The sequence below is a fragment of the Heterocephalus glaber genome, unplaced genomic scaffold (genome assembly GCF_053883595.1).
Source record: "Heterocephalus glaber isolate CG9 unplaced genomic scaffold, H.glaber_assembly_v1.0 deba00001662, whole genome shotgun sequence".
Classification (NCBI taxonomy): Eukaryota; Metazoa; Chordata; class Mammalia; order Rodentia; family Bathyergidae; genus Heterocephalus; species Heterocephalus glaber.
Genome location: NW_028258403.1, coordinates 13,201,518 through 13,214,704, shown reverse-complemented (window position 1 = coordinate 13,214,704; position 13,187 = coordinate 13,201,518). Strand labels below are relative to the sequence as shown.

Below are 13,187 nucleotides of genomic sequence, written 5' to 3'. Positions count from 1 at the left end.
TGATAAAGAAAAGAAAAATAAATATTTTAAATGAATATAAACACAGAACATTAAAATTTGTGAGAAGCAGCTAAAATAGTGCCCAGAAGCAAATGCATGGCTTTAAATGTTTGTATTTAGAAAACAAAAAAGGTCTAAAATTAACAATCTAAACTTCTATTATAAGAACTAAAGACAAAAGAACAAATTAAATCTAAAATAACAGAACAAAAGGAAAAGAACAGAAATCAATGCATAGAAGATGACCAAGCAATAAAAATGAAAAAAACCCTAAAAGTTAGGTTTTTAAATATGCAATAAAATTAATAAAATTTAGCCAGATATAGAAACCAAAGGGAAAAACAAAACAAAACAGAAAAGAGAAAATACAAACTACCAGCATTAGTAATGAAAAAAGCAGTACAGGTGCTAGGGAAATTAAAAGAAAATAAAGCAAAAGAAAGATTCCATGTGGCTGCTTTAGGACAAAACTACTCCTTTTACCTTAAAAACTTGAAGTACATAAGCAGCTATATTTCTCTGAAACTATTTTTTCTAAGCCTAATTTTAACCATTTGTAATGATCATAACTTTTAACTGAATTTCTATTTTACAGAGAAAATTTTGTGGAGAGAATAATTCCAACCTGTCATACCCCAGCATTTTATCAGACTAGTACAGGTCATGAATACAAATCAAAAAAACTTTTCTAAAGTAACTAATATCCCTTATACAACTTCATAAGGTGGCAGAAATAAGTGTGTTAATAAACATGACTCAAAGATTGCCTATCTACAGCATACAAAAATTAAAAAGCAAAAATAAATATGCTTAATAATATTCTGTATTGTATCTTACTGTATTTTATCTTAATAGTCTGTATTGTAATTACTGTATTGATGTAGCCATTAATTGGCTCAATTTAATACTAATCCAAGAAATGATGTCACCCATGTGCCCTTGCTACATGCCCTGCTTCCCTATTGGATTAATATTAACTAACCAGCTATATTTGTAATCTTATTGGTTGATTATAGTTTGACCCATATTGTACTCATCTTGTGATTTTTGCCATATAAAATATTTTTGGACACATTATCTCTGTGGCAACCCACTCAGGACCTCTCCTGTCTCTCAGGAGCTATTCCTATTCTCCAATAAACCTTTCCTACTCTTAAAAAAAAAATACTAATCCAAGATTTAAAATTATCTTGGTCTTGAACATTTATCTTCAATATGACACACTACTGAACATAATTACTAAAATTTTTAAATGTTCATCAGAATAAGAGTTTAATTTGATCATATACTAATTTACATTTTTCATAAGCAAGTACCAGTAGAAGTAATGGTAGCTTATTTGATTAGCAAACCTTTATACATTTTGTAAAAAAACCTACCCAAGTACAATAAAAATGCACAAATTTGGTATTTATACAACACTGATAAATCAGACACAGTTGTTTTTTTCTTTTTTCTTTTATAAAAAGATAAAACAAGATTTCATAATTAAATAATGAGAGAATAACAATACTTATTATACGGTTTGTCGTTATCTTCAAAGTAGTTACTTAGAGTACAAGATATAAATCAACACATAACAACACAAAACTGCCTTTTCAATGAACTAAGATAAACTAGTAGTATAAATGAAACCAATTAGCATATATATTGAAACATTTTTAAAACAATGGAATTTGAAATTTGGGGAAGTACTTGAATATCTCTCTACTTCCTAATTTTATCAGATGAATGGATAAGTAAAATGTGGTATTTATACACAATGAAATACTACACTGCCCTAAAGAAATATAAACTTGTGGTATTCATAGGTAAATGAATACAACTTGAAAACATAATGTTAAATGAAATAAGTCAGACACACAAGCTCAAATATGGCATGGTTCCTCTTATATGAACAACAATATATATACATATATTATAAAGAGTAAATAGAAGAAAAACAGCTATTTTTATTACACCAAATTATTCCAATAATCTACTTTGCCAAAACTTTCCCTAAATTATGTAAATCTTGTTTCTTAAAATGTTTCTGAATTAGTTGCTTTAAGAATATTTTTTTAATCTAGCACATCCAAATTCTTTGTCTTCTAGGATTATAGGAGTATTATATTTAAATAAGCACTTATTTCATAAATGAACCAGAATAGATTCTTAATTTAGGAGATTTCATAATCTAAATTATTCATATTACCTAGATTATTACACATTCATATAAGATATAAGGACTTTTTTGAGTTTTAATCATACAGAAACAAAGCTTACTGCTTTAATTTTAAAATTTCAGAATAAATACAGAAGCCCCAAAATTTACCAATTCAGATGTCAAAGAGCTGTCCCCATTTTTGGTGGGCACAACACTATGAATTGATTTGAGCACAAACTAGACAACAGTGATACAAACAAGACTAACAAATAAATTTCTCTGTTGTGTCTCACTCAGCAGACTAGATCTATACAAATCAATTAATCCATTCATACAATTTACCAAGTCCTCAGATATCACCAAATTCCCAATTATTGTTACCAATGGTGGGCACTGACTCTACTGACTAAAAATAAAATGAAGTTAAACAAAAAATTAATAAGGAAGAATGTTTAAGTAAGAAAAACAGAGTCAGCAAAGTTCTACTGTCATTCAGAAGCCAAGAAAAACATGTCTGGGCATTATGCAGCCATAAGCTGCACTTCTCTGGTGAAAAATATACCTGTTTTTGTTAGGTAAATCCTGGACAACTCAGTAGAAGACCTCCAAACCTTTATAAGACAATTTTTTAAAAAAAGAAGTAAAATCCTATCTTTCCATATGGGAATATGTATTAAAGACTTTAATGTATTATTCAATGAAAAAAACATCATAGGTGTTATAGTCAGTTCAAAGGCAAAATCACAAAAGCATACATTTATATAGAATAAAGGTGTACTGAAATCAGTATGCAAATAGAAGCAAAACTAGCTTCTTGTATAAGGATAGAGTGAATCAATTGAGCACGTACTGCTCAGGACATAATTTATAAGTCTATTTACAAAAATTATTTTGTACTATTATCAATTATCTATAATTGATAGAGTAGCAAGACAGCTTCTATAGAATTGGAATCAGATACTAGATTCCAGATGAAGTTTTCCACCTGGGCACAACTTTTCTCCATAGAAGGGACACCTCTGCTCTGAAACAAAGAGAGGGAACAGGGATATGTACACATAGATAAATTCAAAGTAATTACAAGAAATTAAGGAAGTTCATTCTTGACAGTCTTTTTATTTACCCCTTCAGTGAAACAGAACATAAGATTATCTGCTAAAAATTAAGGGAAGTGGTTACAATGAAAGGGCTCCACATACATAAATATCTCATGCCAGCCTAAGGAGAGTGATTTTGCTTCATGAAAACTGTCTGTTAAAACACAAACAGCAAGATATTCCAGATCATCTTTTGATGACCAGCATAGGCCAACTCTCTAGAAGCTGTAAGAACTAGGGTCTGAGAACATATCACTAGGCAAGTTTGAGAAACACTGCTCTAGCATATTTTAGTTTATACGGTTACCTACCAGAGTCCTGGAGAAATAAAACCTAGAGTGATTTGTTGTTTTTTTGTTTTGTTTTGTTTTTGGTACCTGGAATTGAACTCGGGTCCTTGCGCGGCAAACGGCCAAACCACTGAGCTAAATCAACGGCCCTAGATTGATGTTTTCACAGCTCCTTGTAGTTCTCTGTAGACTGGACATTAAAGAGGAGTCCCGGGGAGCCATTGAGTGCATCCTGAGGAATGGGACTATGCCGATAAAAGGGCAAGAGTAGCAAAGGAAAGGACCTGGTGACGAATTCAAGAGAAGTTTCACTCAGCACACAGTGTATGTGATGGAAAAGGAAATGGAGAGGAAAGAAAGAAGGCTGCAAACCTTAAAAAGGCTGAGGGCTCACAGAAGAGGGAAAGAGAAAGAGAAAAAGGGAGAAAGGAAGAGAAAAAATACACAAAGATCTCACAGACACCCAAGCCCCAGTCAGAACAATTAAATCGGACTCTCCACTGGAGAGCTAGTGCCCTAGTACTGTATTTTGAAAAGCTCTTGAGGTGATTACAACTTGAAGCCTAGGTTGATCACCTCTGTTCCCCAGCTTGAGTTCACCACTTTCACACCAGATTAAGCTGGTCATTGGTGCTGTGGTTCTAAGTGATTCAGATGTTCCCTGCTAAAGAGGATGTAAGGATTTGAGTTGCGTTTCTTCTCAATGAGAGTAAAACTCCTAAAGAGGAAATGACTTGCGGTTTTTGACTTTCAATTATGTTACACCACAGAATATTTCTTTTCTATAAATAAAAAGAACAGGTAGACCTTCTATTATTGATGTGTGCTGTCTTGCTGCTGACAATCAAATTTGAACTCAGAAATGTTATTATAAAATTCCAGGCTTATTTTTTCTTTGTACACAGTGATGCAGTGGAAACAGCAATAGACTTGGCCTTTGAGGACAATAGGACCAGTGCAAGTATTGCCCAGGAAAGTCACTACATGTAAGTCAGCCTCATTTTTCTTCTCTGAAAAATAAGATACATTTCTTTGGATACAAAATACTATTGGCCGGGCTGGGGATTTAGCTCAATGGTTCTGCCGCCTGCCTTGCAAGCGTAAGAACCCAAGTTCAATCTCGGTACCAAAACAAAACAAAAAAATGCTATTGGGGCCGGGGATTTAACTCAGTGGTGCCGCTGCCGCCTGTCTCCCCAGTACCAAAAAATAAATAAATAAAATGATATCGATTTTAAGATGTACCATTGTTTTATAATGCACCAAGAAAAGATAACTGGGGCCGGGGATTTAGCTCAGTGGTTCCGTCGCCTGCCTCGCAAGCGCAAGGACCTGTGTTTGATCCCCGGTACCAAAAAAAAGAAAAGATAACTGATTTGTTGGAAGTATTACGACAATGTTTATTGGTACCAGAGTCCAAATGTTCCAGAATATAAAACCTTTTTCTTATTAAAAAAATTTGATAATGCTGCCCATGGTGGCACATGCCTATAATCCCAGCACTTCCAAGCCAGAGGATCACTGTGAGTTCAAGGCCAGTGTGAGCTACATAGGTAATTCAAAGCCAAGGCCAGCCTAAACTGCACTTCGAGACCCAGTGTCAAAAAGAAAAGAAAAGAAAAAAACCTGATACACTCACACACCCTACCTAGGTCCCCAGTCGCACGGAACACACGCCGAATCAGCCCACTACAGACAGGCAGGTCTGTGCATCCCCTACCGAGGTCCGGAATCGAGCTGAACACACCGAATCACCCCGCTGCAGACAGGCAGCCACCTGATTCCACACTACAAAGATGAAGAGGACACCAGACCACCAGACCAAGGTACTGAGTCCCACTGTTCCCGGCCCAGAGGTAGGGGCTTCTGAGCCATCGTCCCACTGCTCCTGGTCCAGAGGAAGGGGCTTCCCGGTCACCACCCCTCCCGCTGCTCCCAGCCAAGAGGAAAGGGCTTTTGGGCCACCTTCTGTCCTGCTGCTCCTGGCCCAGACGAAGGGGCTTCCAGGCCACGATCCCACTGCTCCTGGTCCAGAGGAAAGGGTTTCCCGGCCACCATCCCTCCGGCTGCTCCCAGCCCACAGGAAAGGGCTTTTGGGTCACCATCCCTACCGCTGCTCCCGGCCCCTGTCCCACCTCACCCAGATCAGAGGAGGTAATCCCTGCAGGCGCTAACAGCCCCCGGCCCCAGTCAAAATAAGAAAACGTGTAAATAAGTCTCAAAACCAGACTTCCAGATCACCTACAGCAACCCCAAAGGGAAATGAGATGGAACACTCTGATACTCAGCCACCTGGACCCACTGAACTGGCAACAAAAGGGGATCTGGAAAAAATAAACTCAGAAATAATTTCTCAGATAACAGGAGAAATTGTGCCCCTAGTGCAAGACATGATTAATAAATCTAGAGAGGAGCTGAGGAACATGATGGAATCCCAACATAAGAAACAAATGGAATCCATAAAACAGATGCAAATAGATTTCCAGGACATGAAAAACTCCATTGAAAGTCTACACAGCAGAATGAGACAATGTGAGGACAGAATTTCAGATATAGAAGATAAGATTGCAATTAGTGACAAGGAAAAGAAAAACTGCTTCAAAATTATAAGGGAACATGAGAAATCAATCCAGCAGCTGCTAGATGATGCAAAACAAAATAGCATAAGACTGATTGGGCTCAATGAAGAAACAGGAGAGAGTGCAGATGACATAAAAAATCTCTTCACAGAAATAATGGCAGAAAACTTCCCAAGCAGGGGAAAAGACCTTGACATACAGATAAGTGAGGCATATAGGATTCCAAATAGCCTTGATCAAAAAAAATCTACACATAGGCATATAATTGTTAAGATTCCAGAAACACAACAGAAGAACAAAGTTCTCCAAGCAGTCAGAGAAAAGAAACAAATCACATACAAAGGAAAGCCCATCAGAATCACAGCAGACTTCTCAACACAAACCATCAAGGCAACAAGAGCTTGCAGTGACATATTCCAAGCCCTGAAAGAAAACAGCCTCCAACCCAGACTGATGTACCCTGCAAAACTATCTTTCAAAATGGATGGAGAAATAAGATACTTTCATGACAAAGAGCACCTTAGGAACTTCGTGAATACCAAACCATCACTCCAAAGAATTTTACACAATATCCTAGGAACAGACATTGAGGATCACAACGCCAGGAAGCGAAGCAGAATGAATCTATCTGCCATGACAAGAAATTAAATGGAAAGGGGGAGAACCCAACAAAAAGAAAAGCTCATGGCAATGACAAGTCAATACATTTCAGTTATAACCATCAATGTTAATGGTCTCAATTCACAAATCAAAAGAAATAGACTGGCAGAATGAGTCAAGGAGCAAAATCCAACAATATGCTCCATACAAGAAACACACTTAATTCAAAATGAAACTCATACACTGAAAGTTAAAGGGTGGAAAACAATACTGCATGTGACAGGAACCCAAAGAAAAGGAGGAGTAGCTATCCTCTTGGCAGATCAAGTAGATTTCAAACCAACACTGATTAAGAGAGATGAAGAAGGACACTACACCCTTGTAAAGGGAACAATCCAAGAGGAAGAGATGACAATCATAAATATCTATGCACAAAACACTAGTGTACCCAACTATATAAAACAAATACTAACGGACATGAAAAGTCATATATGCACTAATACAATTGTAGTGGGGGACCTCAACACCCCACTGTCACAAATAGATAGATCAACTAGACAAAAAATAAGTAATGAAATACTAGGACTCAATCGAACTCTTGAACAAATGAACTTAACAGAGGTTTATAGAGTCTTCCACCCCACAAAATCAGAATACACATTCTTCTCAGCTGCACATGGGTCATTCTCAAAAATAGACCACATACTCACACACAGAACATGTTTAAGTAAGTGCAAAGGAATTGAAGTTATCCCCTGTATATTATCAGACCATAGTGCGATGAAATTGGAGATACATAGCAAAAGAAACTCAAAAAATTTCATAAACACATGGAAATTGAACAACACACTTCTGAATAACCAATGGGTCACAGAGGAAATTAAAGAAGAAATCAGACAGTTCCTTCAATTAAATGACAATGACAAAACAACATATCGGAATCTATGGGACACAATGAAAGCTGTCTTATGAGGGAAATTCATAGCAGTGAATATGCATATTAGGAAAACAGAACAAGCCCAATTAAACAACCTGATGCTGAACCTCAAGCTACTAGAAAAAGAAGAGCAGGACAACCCCAAAGCTCATACAAGGGAGGAAATTATAAAGATCAGAGGAGAAATCAATGCAATGGAGACTAAGAGAACAATACAAAAAATCAATGAAGCCAAGAGTTGGTTCTTCAAAAGAATCAACAAAATTGACAAACCTTTAGCCAACCTTGTCAGAAAAAGGAAAGAAAAGGCCCAAATCCATGCAATTAGGAATGAAAAGGGTGAAATGACAACAGACTCAGCAGAAATCCAGAGGATCATCAATACCTACTTTCAGAACCTATACACCCATAAGATGGACAACACAGAAGAAATGGACAGATTCCTAGATACATATGAATTACCGAAGTTGAACGAAGAAGACCGAAAAATTCTGAACAGCCCAATATCAACCAATGAAATTGAAAATGTAATTAAAAACTTACCAACTAAGAAAAGCCTGGGCCCTGATGGCTTCACTGCTGAATTCTACAAGACATTTAGAGAGGAACTGCTGCCACTACTGTTTAAACTCTTCAATGAAATTGAAAGGGAAGCAATACTCTCAAATTCATTCCTGGAAGCAAGCATCATCTTGATCCCCAAAGCAGAGAAAGACGCAACTGAAAAAGAGAACTATAGGCCAATCTCACTAATGAACAGAGATGCAAAAATCCTTCAGAAAATAATGGCAAACAGAATGCAGAAGATCATCAAGAAGATCATACACCCTGATCAAGTGGGATTCATCCCAGGGATGCAGGGATGGTTCAGTATACAAAAATCAATTAATGTAAAACACTATATCAATAGAGCCAAGGACAAAAACCATATGATTATCTCCATAGACACAGAAAAAGCATTTGACAAAATCCAACATGCATTTATGATAAAAACCCTACAAAAAATTGGAATAGATGGTCTCTACCTCAAACTGATAAAAGCCATCTATGAAAAACCAATAGCCAATATCATACTAAATGGTCAAAAACTGAAATCCTTCACACTAAAATCAGGAACAAGACAAGGATGTCCACTATCACCACTCTTGTTCAATCTGGTTCTGGAAACATTAGCCACAGCAATTAGACAAGAGAAAGAAATAAAAGGAATAAAGATAGGTAATGAAGAAGTCAAACTGTCATTATTTGCAGATGACATGATACTCTATATAGAAGACCCCAAGAACTCCACCAAAAGTCTTCTAGACTTAATAACCAAATTCAGTCAAGTAGCTGGTTACAAGGTCAACACACAAAAATCAATAGCTTTCCTCTACACCAATGACAGACTCACTGAGAGAGAAATAGGGCAAATCATTCCTTTCACAATAGCATCCAAAAAACTGAAATACCTAGGAATCATCCTAAAGAAAGAAATCAAAGACCTCTTCTCTGAAAACTATGGTACTCTGAAAAGAGAGATTGAAGATGATATCAGAAAATGGACAGACATCCCCTGCTCCTGGGTAGGAAGGATTAATATAGTGAAAATGGCCATACTTCCAAAACTGCTATAGAGATTTAATGCAATTCCAATTGAGATCCCAGCAGCATACTTCATAGACCTCAAGAAAACAATCCAAAAATTCATTTGGAGCAAGAAGAGACCCAGAATAGCAAAAGCAATTCTAGGTAACAAAGACATGGCAGGGGATCTCACAATCCCCAACCTGCAACTATACTACAAAGCTACTGTCATAAAAACAGCATGGTCCACCAAAGAAACAGACTTGAGAACCAGTGGAACAGATTAGAAGATGCAGAAACAATGCCAGACACACTCAGCCATCTTATCTTCGACAAAGGAGCCAAACACCCTCACTGGAGGAAAGATAGTCTCTTTAATAAATGGTGCTGGAAAAATTGGGCTTCACCTTCCCAAAGATTAAAACTAGACCTGTGTCTCTCACCATGCACTATACTAAAATTGAAATGGATTAAAGATCTAAATATTAAAATAGAAACTCTGAACCAGTCGGAACAGAGGTTAGGTAGAACCCTTGAAGACATCGGTGTAGGAAAAGATTTTATGAACAAAACCTCAGTTGCCCGTGAACTAGCACAAACAATCAACAAATGGGATCTCTTCTTATTAAAAGGCTTCTGCACAGCAAGAGATACCACCAGCAGCATGAAGAGACAACCCACAATGTGGGAAAAAATCTTCACCTGCTCTTCCTCAGACAAAGGTCTACTATCTCGAATCTATAAAGAACTTAAAAAGATCAGACTTCCCAAATTTAAAGACCCAATCTAAGAATGGGAATCTGAAATGAACAGACATTTCTCAAAGAAGTAGAAATAGCAAATAAATACATGAAAAAATGTTCAACATCACTGGTCATGCGAGAGATGCAAATGAAAACAATGCTGAGATTCCACTTCACTCCAGAAAGAATGGCTGCTATCATGAACTCAACCAATAATAAATGCTGGCAGGGCTGTGGGGAAAGAGGAACCCTGCTCCACTGCTGGTGGGAGTGTAGACTGGTGCAAGCACTGTGGAAATCAGTATGGAGATACCTCAAAGAACTAGGACTGGAAGTCCCATTTGACCCAGCTATTCCACTGTTGGGGATCTTCCCCAAAGAATTAAAAGAATCATATCACAGTGATATATGTGCGCCCATGTTCATAGCAGTGCAGTTTGTAATACCTAAAACTTGGAAACAGCCCAAATGCCCATCAACTGGAGACTGGATAAAGAAAATGTAGTTTTTTTATAAAATGGAGTACTACTCAGCCATAAAAAATGAGAAATTAGAGACATTTATAGCTAAGTGGATCCACATTGAGGCAATACTCTTAAATGAAATAAATAGGACACACATGTGTAAATACCAAATAGTTTCTCTAGTGTGAGAAACTGAAAGTGTAAATAAGGACTAAATGTATAATAGGTCATGTGAAATAGGAAGAAAAGGGGCAAAGGGGAAGGAAGTGGGAGGGCTAGGGGAAAGGATAGAAGGGAATGGGATTAATATGAGAAAATGGAAAAATAGGAACAAAATCTTTGTAAATAGGGAGGACTGGAGGGGTTGAAGGGAGGGCTGGGCAAGGGTGAAAAATAAGAACCAAGAGAGGCTATGTAAAGGTGCAAATTTCCAATGATGAATGTCATTATATTGTATACCTAAAATGTACCAATGATTAGAATGAATAAGCGATAATGCAAAATAGGAAGAAAAGGTCCAAATGGGTAGGGGTAGTGGGAGGGGCAGGGGAAAGGAAAGAAGGGAAAGGAAAAAATGATGAGAAATGGAAAAAATGGAAATAAAGTCTTTGTAAATAGGGAAGGGTGGGGGTGTGAAGGAAGGGCTAGGAATGGGGAAAAAATAAGAACCAAGATGCATTATGTAAAGGTACAATTCCCAATGAGAAATGTAATTGTATTGTATACCCACAATGTACCGATAAAAGAATTTAATACAAAAAAAACCAAAAAACCCTGATACACTGAGAAAGATCCTTTTAATCTCTCCTAAACTGGGCATGGTGGCACACAGTTTTAATCACAACACTTGGGAGGCTCAGGCAGGAGGAAGGTTGAGTTCAAGGCCAGCTGGGGTTACATAGTGAGCTCAAGGCCAGTCTGCACTACAAAGCCAGATTCTGTCTTAAATAAATAAATAAATAAATAAATAAATAAATCAATCAATCAAAAAATCAATCAATCTCTCCTAAAGCAAATTTAATAATGCCTCAAATGAGTAAAATCTTAACTAAGCATACAAGAGATTATTTAACTAAAAAGCTACCCACCCCGTAACTTTTCTATATGACTTCCAAAAGATGTGGTAAAGAATACTGTTTCCCTCTAAGATAGTAACTGGAAATGTATACATATTTAGCCAAGGATAATAAGAGCAAAAATTGTTTTACAAAACACACATGTAAATTCTTAAATATTTTTGGGTTCAGCTGAAGCCAGTAGTGTTTCAATGGTGCGAGTGTGTGAAGACACAAGCATGATAATAAAAGCACAAAATGAACTGGGTAAATGTGTTCAGTTAGTGACATATGGAATGTAGATGCAGGTAGGTGCAGGATGGGGAAGGAAGAGATAAGAGGAAAAAACTATTGGGGAGGAAAAGAGTTTGGAAAAAAAAAAAAGACAACTGTGTAACAAAAATGGGAGAACACAGTAAGGAAATCCAAGATGTTAAATCCGATATTCCCTCAAGTATTGGCCTACTGACTGAGGCTTCCTACACATGTATAGCTGACATAAAACAACATGCAGAAAATATGCAGAAAAGAAACACCAGTCTACTTTCAAGCCAAGAAGAGTACAGATGGGAAGAGAATCTATTTTTGTTTATCCACTACAGAAAAAAACACGTAACTAAAGAATAGCAGTATGGGAGAGGTATGTCCTAGATACCCAGCACTAAGGAACAGCATTAAGCAGAGGAGCCTCTGAGCAGAGGCACATACCTTTAACTAGCCTAAGAAAGGAAATGGTTAGGTCAAGCAACTATACTACCCAAAGTACCTGGGCCCAAGGCCAAATGATACAGAGACTTAATATCAACACTCCATTTTTCTTTCTTTTCCTGGTCTCATTTTCTCAATTCTCTTCTCCAGAGCACAGAACTTGGCTATGAGAGGCTTTGGGGTTATACATCCTTATAACTCAGGAGCCAAACGTTAAACAACAAAATACAAACCAGTTAACCACTAGACCCTTTATCTGAACAAAGTTCATCACTGTATTCCAAAAGAGTAAAGTGAAAAAATTCATGGAAGGTTAAAGGGAAGGGACAAGTTGCTGATTCCACGATACTCATAGGCCAAGGCTGGGAATCACTACCACCAGGACAGCCATACATTAAGCGTTTTCTGTTGAGGCGCAATAGAAGGGACGCGTCTTACCAACAACCTGTGCATGCAAGCAAATAAATTGAACCAGGATCTAATTAAACTTTGTATCTAACTATGCATTTTCAAGAAATATATGGGTAAACAAATTAAACCACATCATAAGACATGGGTCAAATCCAAAAGATTCCACAGGGCAACTATCCCATTCCCTCCACAAATCAGTGGCACGAAGAGAAATAGAACGGGGACCTTTAGAGGACAACAGAGACCCAAACACTATGTGGGACCCTGTTTGGGTCTTATGTCAATTTAACTATAAAATGACATCTTAGACAAGAAAATTTGAACGTGAACTGAATATATATTAAAAGATATTAAGAAATTACCTTATCTTCTCTAAGTGTGAAAATGTTCAGGTAATTCTTTCCCTTTTTTTTTTTTTTTTTTAATATACTTATGAAAGGAAGTTTAAGAGGTGAAACGACGGGCTATAAAGGTGTCTCTTCTCCCAAGACACCCCGCGCCACGACAGCCACACTGACAGGGAGCCTCCCAGTCCCGCGGCCTTCCACTGCACCGTGCGCGGTTCCGGCATGCTCCACGGGCGGAGCGCGA

At 37.2% G+C, this 13,187-nt stretch overlaps 1 protein-coding gene across 2 annotated transcripts in view; it reads right to left on the bottom strand.

Moving 5' to 3' along the window:
• The window catches only part of Akap6 (A-kinase anchoring protein 6), a 642,973-nt gene extending 629,787 nt beyond the window's left edge, over window positions 1-13,186 (bottom strand). For both annotated transcript variants that reach the window (XM_087197081.1, XM_087197084.1), the window contains exon 1: window positions 12,959-13,186. The gene's annotated coding sequence lies outside the window, so the exon portion shown is untranslated. The remainder of the gene's footprint in view (window positions 1-12,958) is intronic.
• Window position 13,187: the final 1 nt, after the last annotated feature.